At 38.5% G+C, this 12,712-nt stretch overlaps 1 protein-coding gene and 1 pseudogene across 1 annotated transcript in view; both read right to left on the bottom strand.

Annotated features, from left to right (window-relative positions):
• LOC139168875 (synaptotagmin-1) overlaps nt 1-12,712 on the bottom strand; it is a 455,513-nt gene that overhangs the window by 159,531 nt on the left and 283,270 nt on the right. The gene's annotated exons all lie outside the window — the stretch shown is intronic.
• Nucleotides 4,658-8,121, bottom strand: LOC139168868 (NADH-ubiquinone oxidoreductase chain 5-like; annotated as a pseudogene).

Below are 12,712 nucleotides of genomic sequence, written 5' to 3'. Positions count from 1 at the left end.
TTCTTCTGCTTGCTCATGGTGGGGCAGGAGGCTGTGTAGCATACTAGTGCCACCACCATTAGAAAGGGAATGGAGCTGACCCACATGCCCCACACCAGCTTACCTCAGGGTTCCTGAAGCCAAGCCACCCACACCCTGGCACTTGCTTAGCCAATGAACCACTCTGACTCCTGCTCCGTTGGGGCTCTGAGCAAGCAGAAGCCGGTGGCCACGTGGACTCCTGCTGCACATGGCTACTGTTGCAACCACCATGAGGCAGGTATTGGGGTGGAGGGCAAAAATGGCTTTCCCTGGCCCCCAGAAGGCCAAAAACACCTTCCTAGAGTCTCTTCGTACTTGTATTTGTACTTGTACCCTGTACTTACCTGGCATCCAAAATGGGCCACATGGAAACTCTAGGAAGGGAGGAGCGACATGGCGGGGCCAGCCAAAAGTCAGCTGGCTGGCACCCATATATGCGTTGGATCTGAGCTAGGGTAATGGCTCGCGTGTCCACAGATATGGCTCTGCACGCCATGGGTTTGCCATCACGGGATTATAGAAATAACTGTTTGGCTACAATGCAATCAATGATCCAATAATTAGACTTTTGGGGTCAACTCCTTAATATGATGACCATTCAGGTTTATGCTTCAACCCCTTATGCAGAAGAAAAAGAAATTGCTGATTTTGGTCCAGGTTAAATCTGAAACCCACAGAAGATACAGTACAAACAATTTCTGCCGCTTGTGATTAGAGCCTGGAATGCTGAAGTTGGAAACATTAAATAGAAGAATGTAGTTGAATTGTATGGTGTGAGAAACCAAAATTAAACTGGAGAACAATTTATTAATTTCTGCCACTCCAATGATTTTGTCACAGGGTTCAAACAACCAAAATAATGTCTATACACATGGATTTACTTGGTGTGTGTATACAAGGATAAAATTAACTGCACAATGGCTAAAAGGAGATGGAGGGGCTCAATTATAGCATCAAAGATATGATCAGGTGAACAAATCATAAACTGCTGTTCATGTGCAAGTTCCAAGTTCCAAGAAGAAGAAGAAGAGGAGGAGGAGGAGGAGGAGAAGGAGGAAAGTTTCAATAATTAAAATGATACAGGATTGAATTGATATTCAATCTATTTTTAAAACAGTTTCATTCCATTGAAAATAAGTTCAGTGATGGAAACTCATCTTTAGCTATCATTTGTGGCATCAGTGGCAAGGAACACATAATACTTTTAGTTAATGAAGCAACAATCCTTTCTGACCTGAGATTTAGCAACACTTTTCACATCTTTTTTAAAATATCTATTTTAACTACTATAATGCCCGGCCGGTGACTGACTCCCCGTCCCAGATTTGCGGCAGGGCCAGGGAGACGCGGCTCCCGGCACAGCCGCCATTTTGGAAAGCCGGGATCTAATGGCCCCTTCACCTGGATCAGCATGGAGCTACGCCCATATGTTGCCCCGGAAGTTTTTCTGACGTCATTTCCGCCCCTGAAGTAATTCGGTTGACCCTGTGGGTCCTTGTTATGTTGAATTAAATTTATGATAATTTAATTAATAAAAATGACCCAGTTTTAAATCCAGCTCTGTGTCCACGTCATTACTCCGCCTCTGCTGCGATATATTCTGGTTGTGACTGCCCTTGAAAAATTTAAGTTCATGAATATGAGGCAATGAGTTTGATAACTAAAAAACAGTAAGAATACTAACACATATAAACTGCTCCTTAGTGCTTTACAGCATTCTCAGAGCCGTTTATAACGTCAGCCATATTGTCTCAACAGTTTGGGTCCTCGTTTTACTGACCTTGGAAGGATGGAAGGCTCAGTCAATCTTAAATTGGTCAGAATCGAACTCTTGGAAGTACAATGCAGAACATCAAACTACAAATACCACAAGTATGATTATTAGTAAAGGCAAATTAATTAATATTGTATAAAAATACTTTTTACAGTGAATTCTATTTATAATAGAGAATCTCCGGATTTAATATTAGTAAAGGCAAATTAATTAATATTGTATAAAAATACTTTTTACAGTGAATTCTATTTATAATAGAGAATCCCCGGATTTAAATATAAGATAGGATAATTAATTAATAAATATGTGAAATCTTTTTCACAGATAATTTCTTTATGAAATAGAGAATCCCCGGATTTAATATTAGTAAAGGCAAATTAATTAATATTGTATAAAAATACTTTTTACAGTGAATTCTATTTATAATAGAGAATCTCCGGATTTAAATATAAGATAGGATAATTAATTAATAAATATGTGAAATCTTTTTCACAGATAATTTCTTTATGAAATAGAGAATCCCCGGATTTAATATTAGTAAAGGCAAATTAATTAATATTGTATAAAAATACTTTTTACAGTGAATTCTATTTATAATAGAGAATCCCCGGATTTAAATATAAGATAGGATAATTAATTAATAAATATGTGAAATCTTTTTCACAGATAATTTCTTTATGAAATAGAGAATCCCCGGATTTAAAATTAGTAAAGGCAAATTAATTAATATTGTATAAAAATACTTTTTACAGTGAATTCTATTTATAATAGAGAATCCCCGGATTTAAATATAAGATAGGATAATTAATTAATAAATATGTGAAATCTTTTTCACAGATAATTTCTTTATGAAATAGAGAATCCCCGGATTTAATATTAGTAAAGGCAAATTAATTAATATTGTATAAAAATACTTTTTACAGTGAATTCTATTTATAATAGAGAATCTCCGGATTTAAATATAAGATAGGATAATTAATTAATAAATATGTGAAATCTTTTTCACAGATAATTTCTTTATGAAATAGAGAATCCCCGGATTTAATATTAGTAAAGGCAAATTAATTAATATTGTATAAAAATACTTTTTACAGTGAATTCTATTTATAATAGAGAATCTCCGGATTTAAATATAAGATAGGATAATTAATTAATAAATATGTGAAATCTTTTTCACAGATAATTTCTTTATGAAATAGAGAATCCCCGGATTTAATATTAGTAAAGGCAAATTAATTAATATTGTATAAAAATACTTTTTACAGTGAATTCTATTTATAATAGAGAATCTCCGGATTTAAATATAAGATAGGATAATTAATTAATAAATATGTGAAATCTTTTTCACAGATATGTAGGGGTTGTGCCTTTGAAAGTACAAAGGGGTTCATATGCAAGATGTAATGGTGCTTTATTATAAGAAAACGGGTTTGTTGGATTTTATTGATTAATTTGTCTTTCAAAATACGATATGATTTTTAAAAAATCAGGCTGCAAAAAAGTGTTTTGTGGGAAAATATCCAATAAAAATTTGTAGAGAATGGCTGGAGAGTAGTAGGAATAAGAAAAGTATGTCTAAAAACCATGGAAAGATTGTAATATATGGGGGAATATGCCAGATTAATAATATGTCCAATAAGCACTGGAACGTGGGTATGCTCAAGATGAACTGGAGTTGTACACGTCCGAGAGGAAGCCGCGGGCAAGGGGGGGTTGAAGAAAGCCGTTAAAAAATAAAAATTACCAGGGGTGGATCGAGCATGCGTGATCTAAACATGAGGGTGTATGTACCAATATAGAGGGTGCGATGAAGGCGTCGTAAAAAGCTGGGAATGAGGGATGGTTCCGGGCCATCGAAATGAACCTGAAAGAGTAACCAGTGGTCTCGTAAAAGGCACTGTGGGAGGAGTTACAATACATGGACGTGAAAAGCGGGACTGCCATGCTTTACGCTGAAGGATAGAGGATTTCTCGGGCTGGACTAGATCATGGGATACCAGTTGGAACAGGATATTCGTGAGTAATTATGAATAACGAGTCACGTCCCCAGACGTACCGTGCATGGAACGACCCAGAATATGAGGTGGATAAGGAGTGTGCTATTAAACCAATATGTCTTAATAATCATTAATATAAAATACTGGCTTATATGCGTGGGGCAAATCGTTAATGTGGATTATACATACTAACATATCGTACTAATCATTATTATACAATACTGGCTTATATGCATGGGGCAAATCACTTATGTGGATTATACATAGCAAAGTAAGACTAATGTATAAGAGATACATTAATCTATGGGCCGGGATACACCCCCGGAGGGGGCATATGGTCGGGGATACACCCCCGGAGGGGGCATATGGTCGGGGATACACCCCCGGAGGGGGCATATGGTCGGGGATACACCCCCGGAGGGGGCATATGGTTGGGGATACACCCCCGGAGGGGGCATATGGTTGGGGATACACCCCCGGAGGGGGCATATGGTCGGGGATACACCCCCGGAGGGGGCATATGGTCGGGGATACACCCCCGGAGGGGGCATATGGTTGGGGATACACCCCCGGAGGGGGCATATGGTTGGGGATACACCCCCGGAGGGGGCATATGGTTGGGGATACACCCCCGGAGGGGGCATATGGTTGGGGATACACCCCCGGAGGGGGCATATGGTTGGGGATACACCCCCGGAGGGGGCATATGGTTGGGGATACACCCCCGGAGGGGGCAATCAAAGAGTAGTTTAAGATAAAATGTTAGCTTTGGGGGCTAGAGATGGAAGTCCCTCTTTGATGCTCTGGGGGAAGGGCCCGTCTTTGGTTTACAAGAACAATGCTTTGTGAGTTAAGCTACCAGGGCATGTGGGTGGTATAGAGAGTTTATTTTCTAGTCAACCTAGAATGGGGTTTATAATGAAGAATAGGAAGTAGAGTAGAGAGGTTATTTGGCTAATTAGTATAAATGGGGGTTCTACTGGTTTAGTGGCTGCTCATGTAATTGTAATGAAGGTAGTAATTAGGGTTCAGAATAGGAGTTGTCCAAATGGGCGAAAGGTCATTGATCGAATGTAAGAGGTGTGGGTAAATGGTATTGAGATTAGGATGGAGACTGATAAGATTAGTGCTAAAGTCCCGCCTAGCTTATTTGGGACTGATCGTAGAATTCCGTATGCAAATAGAAAGTATCATTCTGGTTTAATATGTTGGGGTGTAACTATTGGATTGGCTTTTGAGAAGTTATCTGGGTCGTTAAAGATGTTGGGGGCGAGGGAAATAGTGATGAGTATGAGGGAGATAAGGATAGATAATATTAGGGTGTCTTTGTATGAGTGGTAGGGGTGAAATGGGATTTTGTCTGTGTCTGAGTTGGTTCCGAGTGGGTTGCCTGAGCCTTCGTCGTGAAGAAGAATAATGTGGATGGAGGATAAAGATATAATGATGAATGGGAGGATAAAGTGAAGTGCGAAGAATCGTGTTAGTGTAGGGTCATTGATTGAGAATCCTCCTCATAGTCAAGTTGTTAGAGAGGTGCCAATATAAGGTACGGCTGTCAGGAGATTGGTAATTACTGTTGCTGCTCAGAAGGATATTTGTCCTCAGGGAAGAACGTATCCGAAGAAAGCAGTTGCTATTAGAGTAATAAGTAGGCTAACACCTGATAGTCATACTGATTTGTTTAGGTAGGAACTGTAGTAGAGGCCGCGGCCGATGTGGATGTAGATACAGATAAAGAATATAGAAGCTCCGATGGCATGGAGGTTTTGTAAGATTCATCCGTGGGGGGTGTCTCGTATAATGTGAATGACAGATGAGAAGGCTAGGTTGATGTTAGCTGTGTAATGGATTGCTAGGAGGAAACCCGTTAAAGTTTGTAAAATTAAGCAGGCTAATAGTATTGAGCCAAAATTTCATCAAGTAGAGATATTTATTCCTACTGGGAGAAGATTAAATAGTAGAAGTGTGTGTTGGTTGAGCATGATTTTTGTAGTTGATTACAACAGTGGTTTTTCGTACCGCAGGTCTCTAATAGAGCAAAAATTATGGTTTTAATAAATTATTTGGTGTATATGTCAATAATATTTGTAGTTTTTAGTGTGTCTGTGTTAGGTTATATTTTTGTTCCTTATCAAGGGGTGATTATTCTTATAGGGGTCTCATTTTTTTGTTGTCTTTTTATGGTTGTTTTTGGTCGTACTTTTATGGCTTTTGTAGTTTATATTATTTATTTAGGGGGTCTGGTTGTGATTTTTAGTTATTGTGTGAGTGTAGAGAAGGATAAGGTGGATATGCTACGGGGGTGGTTGGCTAAGTTTTTTGCTATTTTTGTTTTGGTCTTAGCTATTTTGGGTTTTTGGTGAGTTGGTGTTTGGGTCTTAGATGCGTTAATAGTTAATACGGTTTGAGAGGAGATGTTGTGTTTAGAGGTAAATGGTGCTTGTGTTTTTTATTTTAAGGGTGGTGTGGGTTTGGTGGTTTGTTCTTGGGGTTTGTTTGTGGTGTTGTTTTCTATTTTGGTAGTAATTGGTTGATCTTGTAAGGGGGGTCTGCGTTCTTTTAGAGAAGAAGGATAGAGGAAATTATGGTGAAGGTAAAGATTGGGAGGAAGTTTTTGATTATATTTTTTTGTTGTGTTGAGAGGTGGATGGTCGGGGTGATTGAGTTTGATAGGCCTTTAGGTCCTAGTATTTCGAGCGTTCATAGATCAATAAGCTCATTGGATTTTTGTTGGCTAAGTTTTATACTTTGTATGGTTAGTATTCGGTGGGGGATATTGAAGAAAGCTAGCTGGTTGAAGAAGTGGTTGGATGTAATTGTTTTTTTTGGTTTAGAATGGAGGGTGGTGTTGAGTATGTCTATTGATAGAGAGGCTCCTGTAAGTGTAGCAATTAGTGCTGTGAGTTTAATTATGGTTGGTATAGTAATTAGTGTTGTGGTTTGTAGAGTTAGGGTTTTTGCTAGAGTACCTATTAAGGTTGAAGCAGCGGTTAGACGTAGAAGGGGGGTGATGATGTTTGTTGTTTCTTTGTTAGTGGTGTGGTTTGTTCGTGGGAATTTGGAGAGTAAATATAAAATAAGTTGTGTACTGTAGACGGCAGAAATAATGGTGGCGATGAAGATCATTGTTATGGCTCATGAGTTGGTATAAGAATTTATTATTGTTTCAATGATGGTGTCTTTTGAGTAAAAGCCGGTTAGAAAGGGTATGCCTATAAGGGAGAAGCTAGCGATTGTAATAAATGATGAGGTTATAGGGGTTGTTTTTGTTAGGCCTCCTATCATTCGGATATCTTGTTCGTTATTCAGGTTATGAGTAAATGATCCTGAGCATAGGAATAATAAGGCTTTAAAAAAAGAGTGAGTAGCTATGTGGAGAAAAGCTAGTGTTGGTTGATTGAGGCCGATTATGGTTATTATTAAGCCTAGTTGGCTTGTGGTTGATAGTGCGATAATCTTTTTAATGTCGTAGTGGGTTGTTGCTGCGGTTGCAGCAAATATAGTTGTTATAGATCCTACTAGAAGGCAGATTGTAGTTATGGTTTTGTTGTTGCAATATGTTGGGTAAAGTCGGATGAGTAAAAAAACTCCTGCTACGACTATAGTGCTGGAGTGTAGTAGGGCTGATACAGGGGTTGGGCCTTCTATAGCGGAAGGAAGTCAGGGGTGTAGGCCAAATTGTGCGGATTTTCCCATGGCTGCAGCTAATAGGCCTATTGTTGGAATGGTGTATATTATTTCGTGTTGAAAGATAAGTTCTTGTAAGTTAATAGATGATGAAGTTATTAGTCATAGGGTTGTTAAAATAAGGCCAATGTCTCCGATGCGATTGTAGGCAATAGCTTGGAGTGCGGCTGTGTTGGCGTCTGGGCGACCAGATCATCATCCAATTAGGAGAAAAGATATAATTCCTACGCCTTCTCACCCGATGAAAAGTTGGTATAGATTATTTGCTGAAATAATAGTTAATATAGTAATTAAAAAGATTAGTAGGTACTTGGTAAATTTATTGTTGAGGGGGTCTGATGATATATACCAAATAGAAAATTCTGTGATAGATCATGTAATGAATAGGGCGATGGGAAAGAATATAAGTGATAGGGTGTCTAATGTAACAGAGATGTTAATGTTTTCTGTCATTACATTAATTAGTGGTGGGAATGATATTGTAAGTTCTTTATTGTTAAGGAGGGGGTTAATAGGGACTAAGTTTAGAAAAAATAATAATATAAGGTTTTTCTTTATATTTTGTATTGTTTGTGGTTGTATGATTAGTGCAATTAGGGATAAGAAAGTAGTAAGTATAATTGTTGGGGAGATAAGGTCCATTATTCTACCACTTGGATTTGCACCAAGGGTTTTGGTGCCTAAGACCAGTGGAATACTACTATCCTTTGGTAGAGGGGGCTGGAGTTTAGTTCCAGGTAAAAGAGTTAGCAGATCTTATGACACCCTCGTGGTGTGTGAGGAGAGACTCCTATTATCATGGTCACAGCATGACATTTTATTTAAATTACGCGCACCTAAATATAAGTTCAGGTTTTATAGAGACTAATATTAGTGGTAGTGTGTGGAGGGTTATGAGGAGGTGTTCTCGTGAGTGTGTTTGTGCGATTTTAGAATTAGTAAGGGGTGTGCCTATTTGTGTAGATAAAAATATGTGAAGGGAATATAGTGCTGTAATTAGTATGGATATTCCAAATATAGTTATTGTAATGGGGCATCAATAGAACAGGGAGGATGCAATAAGCAGTTCTCCTGTAAAATTTAGACTGGGTGGGGTTGCAATATTTATTAGGTTAATTAAAAGTCATCATATTGTGATTATTGGTAGGAGGTTATGAAACCCTCGTGTAAGGTTTATAATTCGGGTTTTAGTTCGTTCATAGGTGATGTTTGCTAAGCAAAATAGTGCTGAGGAAGTAAAACCGTGGGCAATTATGAGGGCTATAGCTCCGGCTAGGCTTCATTGTGTTTGAATAGCGATTGCTGCAATTACTAGGCCTATGTGGCTAATTGATGAATATGCGATTAAGGATTTAAGGTCTGTTTGTTGTAGACAGGTCAGGTTTGCTAGGGTGGCCCCTCACAGAGCTAGCACGATAAATGGTAAAAATATATCAGTTTTTATTACGGGAAGGATTTGTGTTAAGCGTATAATTCCATATCCTCCAAGTTTTAGCAAAATTGCGGCTAGTACTATGGAGCCCACAATGGGGGCTTCAACATGTGCTTTTGGTAATCATAGGTGTAATCCGTAGATTGGTATTTTCGCTAAAAAGGCAGCTAAGCAGGCTATTCATAATAGCTCGCTTAGCTGCCATGGGGTTTGTGCTGTTTGGATAAACAGTGTTGGGGTGTTGGAGGAGTTGTTGAGGAAAATGATTGCTATAAGAAGTGGTATTGAGGTTGTTAAGGTATAAAGTATAAAGTAGGTTCCTGCAGTGAGTCGTTCTGCTTGTTGTCCTCATCGGGTAATAATAATAAGGGTTGGAATGAGAGTGGCTTCAAATATAATGTATATTAGTGTGAGGTTGTAGGCTGTAAATGTTGCTGCAATAAATACTTGAAGAAGTACGATTGTTATTAGGTATGTTCGTTGTCGTTGAGTTGGCTCTTTGGTTATTGCATGTTGGCCTGCTATTACTGTAATTGGTAGGAGTCAGAAAGATAGTACGAATAAAGGGGTTGAGCTTGAGTCAAGAAAAAGATGGTTATTGGAGGTTGGTTCTAGTAAATTTAAGCTTAGTGTGGCGAGTAAGAATGTGTAGGAAATTGATGTTGTGTAGAGTATTTTTGGTTTAATAGTAAAGATAGTAGGAATTAATATAGAGGTTATGTATAAAATTTTAAGCATTATAGTAGACTTAGATTTTTTAGGAAGTCATTTCCGTGAGTGCGTGTGATTGCAACTACTAGGCTGAGGCCAACGGCGGCTCCACACACAGATAAAGATAGTATTACAATTGATATGGGGGTTTGTGTTGTGGTTGTTGAAGTTGAGGTAAATATTACTAACATAGAAAATACAATAAGCATTATTGTTTCTAAGCATATGAGGGCAAGTATAAGGTGTTTGTGTTGTATGGAAAGGCTTGTGATAGTAATTGTAAAGGCTATAAATAGTATAGTTTTGGCTGTTTCCATTTTTAAGGCTTAATGATTAAGATTTCCCGAGTCGAAATCGGGTGTCTGATTAGACTACCTTAAATATTCTACTCATTCTAGGCCTCCTTGTAGTCATTCATATAGTAGGCCTAGTGTGAGAATGGTGATGAGGGTAATGATTAGGGTAAAAGTGGTGTAGGGGGGGTTGGTGTTTATGCTTCATACGACAGGGAGGAGGAGTACAATTTCTAGGTCAAAGAGGATAAACAAGATAGCGACTAAGAAGAATTGGATAGAAATTGGTGTGCGTGCGTTGTCTGTTGGGTCAAAGCCGCATTCATAGGGTGAGAGTTTATTAGTGTCTGGTTTGGAGGTGGTGTACGTGTTAATGAAGTATAATAGGACAGTTGTTAGAAGAGAGAGAGTAATAAAGATTATAAAGTTAATTATTTCTTCCCTTGTGGGGCCTAATGCTTGGAAGGCATTAATACTGGTATACTAAAGAAATAGGATCCTCATCAGTATACTGAGACATAGAGGAATAGTCAAACAACATCTACGAAGTGTCAATATCAGATTGCGGCTTCATAACCAAAGTGGTGGGTGGTTGTAAGGTGATGATGGGTTAGACGTAGTAGGCAGACCATTAGAAAAGAGGTGCCAATAATTACGTGAAGTCCGTGAAATCCTGTAGTTACGAAGAAAAGTGAGCCGTAAACACTATCTGAAATGGTAAATGGGGTTTCTATATATTCGGTTGCTTGGAGGGCTGTAAAGTAACCTCCTAGGACAACTGTGATAATGAGGGCTAGGGTTGCTTCTTTTTTATTTCCCTTTGTTAGGGAGTGGTGGGATCATGTAATTGTTGCTCCGGATGAGAGTAATACTGCTGTGTTTAAGAGTGGGACGTCTATGGGGTTAAGGGGGACCACCCCTGTAGGAGGTCATTCTGAACCTAACTCTGGTGTTGGAATTAAACTTACGTGGTATAGGGCTCAGAAGAATCCTAGGAAGAAGAAAATTTCTGATGTAATAAACAAGATTATACCATAGCGTATATTTTTTTGTACTCCTTTTGTGTGATGTCCTTGATACGTGCTTTCTCGGACAACATCTCGTCATCATTGAATTATTGTAAGTATAGTAGTTAGAAGTCCTAGTTTAAGGATGGAGGAGGAGTTTGTGTGAAATCAGATGGCTAGTCCAGAGGCTATAAGTATGGAGCCTATGGCTCCAGTTAGAGGTCATGGACTAGGGTCCATTAGGTGATATTGGTGAAGTTGGTGGGTCATTATGTGTTTTCTTGTAAGTACAAAATAATTAATAATACAAAAACATAGGCCTGGATGCAGGCTACTGCTAATTCAAGGATAGTTAATAAAAAAAGTAGAGCTCATATGAGGAAGCTTAGAGAAACATAGGAGAAAGAAAAGTTAAGTGCGGTTGAGCTAATTATTGTTATAAGTAGGTGACCTGCTGTAATGTTAGCTGTGAGTCGGACTCCTAGTGCTAGGGGTCGTATAATGAGGCTAACAGTTTCAATTATAATTATGAATGGGATTAGAGGGGTTGGGGATCCTTCTGGGAGCATGTGGGCTAGTGTGGTTGATGGGTTTTTGGTCATTCCGGTGATGACTGTGGCTATTCATATGGGGATAGCTAGTGTTATGTTTATTGATAATTGGGAAGTTGGTGTAAAGGTATATGGAAGGAGGCCTAGAATATTGGATATCAGGATAAAAAAAAGTAAGCTTATAAGGATACGACATCATTTTTGTCCTGTTTCGGATAGTTGTGTGGTTATATTGGTTGTAGTGGATTTTAAAGTTCATGTAAGGGCGGTTGTTATTCGGTTTCCTAAGAGTTTAGGTTTGTGGTGTATTAATAGGAGTGGGATAAGTATAGATAAAATTATAGTTGGGATATATAAGAGTTCTGGGCTTTTAAATTGTTCAAATAGGTTTGTATTCATGGGGGCTGGGTGTGTTGGGCTTAGTTTGTTGGTCTTTCTTTTTTGAAATTAGCAGGAAGGTCTTAATTTTTTGAGTTATTAAATAAATAACAAGTCAGGTTCATGTAAAGATTAGAAAAATATAAACTGTATCCAGTTGGGGCATTCACTGAGGAAAGTGTGTTTCTTCTTTAACTTAAAAGGTTAATGCTATAAAAGCTTCTCCGTGACTATTTAATTAATCATTGTTCAAAATTAGGTAGTGGGATTGCTTCAATTGCGATTGGTATAAAACTGTGGTTGGCCCCGCAGATTTCTGAACATTGGCCAAAGAATACACCAACTCGTGATGTGGTTAAGGGAAGTTGGTTAAGGCGTCCTGGGACTGCGTCTACTTTTACTCCAAGAGATGGAATTGTTCAGGAATGAAGGACGTCTTCTGCGGTTACAATAATGCGGGCCTGCAGGCCTGCAGGTATAATCATGCGGTGGTCTACTTCGAGAAGGCGCGGGCCCCCGCTTTGTAAATTTTCTGTTTGAATCATATAAGAGTCAAATGATGTTTGGGTATTATCAGAATATTCATAATTTCAGTATCATTGATGTCCGGTTGTTTTAATAGTTAGATGAGGGTCAAATACTTCTTCTATTAAATAAAGAGATCGAACTGAGGGTAGGGCTGTGAGAATTAAAATTATAATAGGGGCAGCGGTTCAAGCTGCTTCTAGTTGTTCTACTTCTTCTGTTGGGTCGTTGTGTGTTAGGGCTGTTGAGGTTGCGGTGATAGTAAATATTAAAATTACTATAGATATTAAGCATGTGAGTAATAATACATGGTCATGTAGGAAGATTACTTCTTCT

Source organism: Erythrolamprus reginae, chromosome 6 (assembly GCF_031021105.1).
Source record: "Erythrolamprus reginae isolate rEryReg1 chromosome 6, rEryReg1.hap1, whole genome shotgun sequence".
Taxonomy (NCBI): domain Eukaryota; kingdom Metazoa; phylum Chordata; class Lepidosauria; order Squamata; family Dipsadidae; genus Erythrolamprus; species Erythrolamprus reginae.
This window is presented reverse-complemented; position numbering and strand designations above follow the sequence as displayed.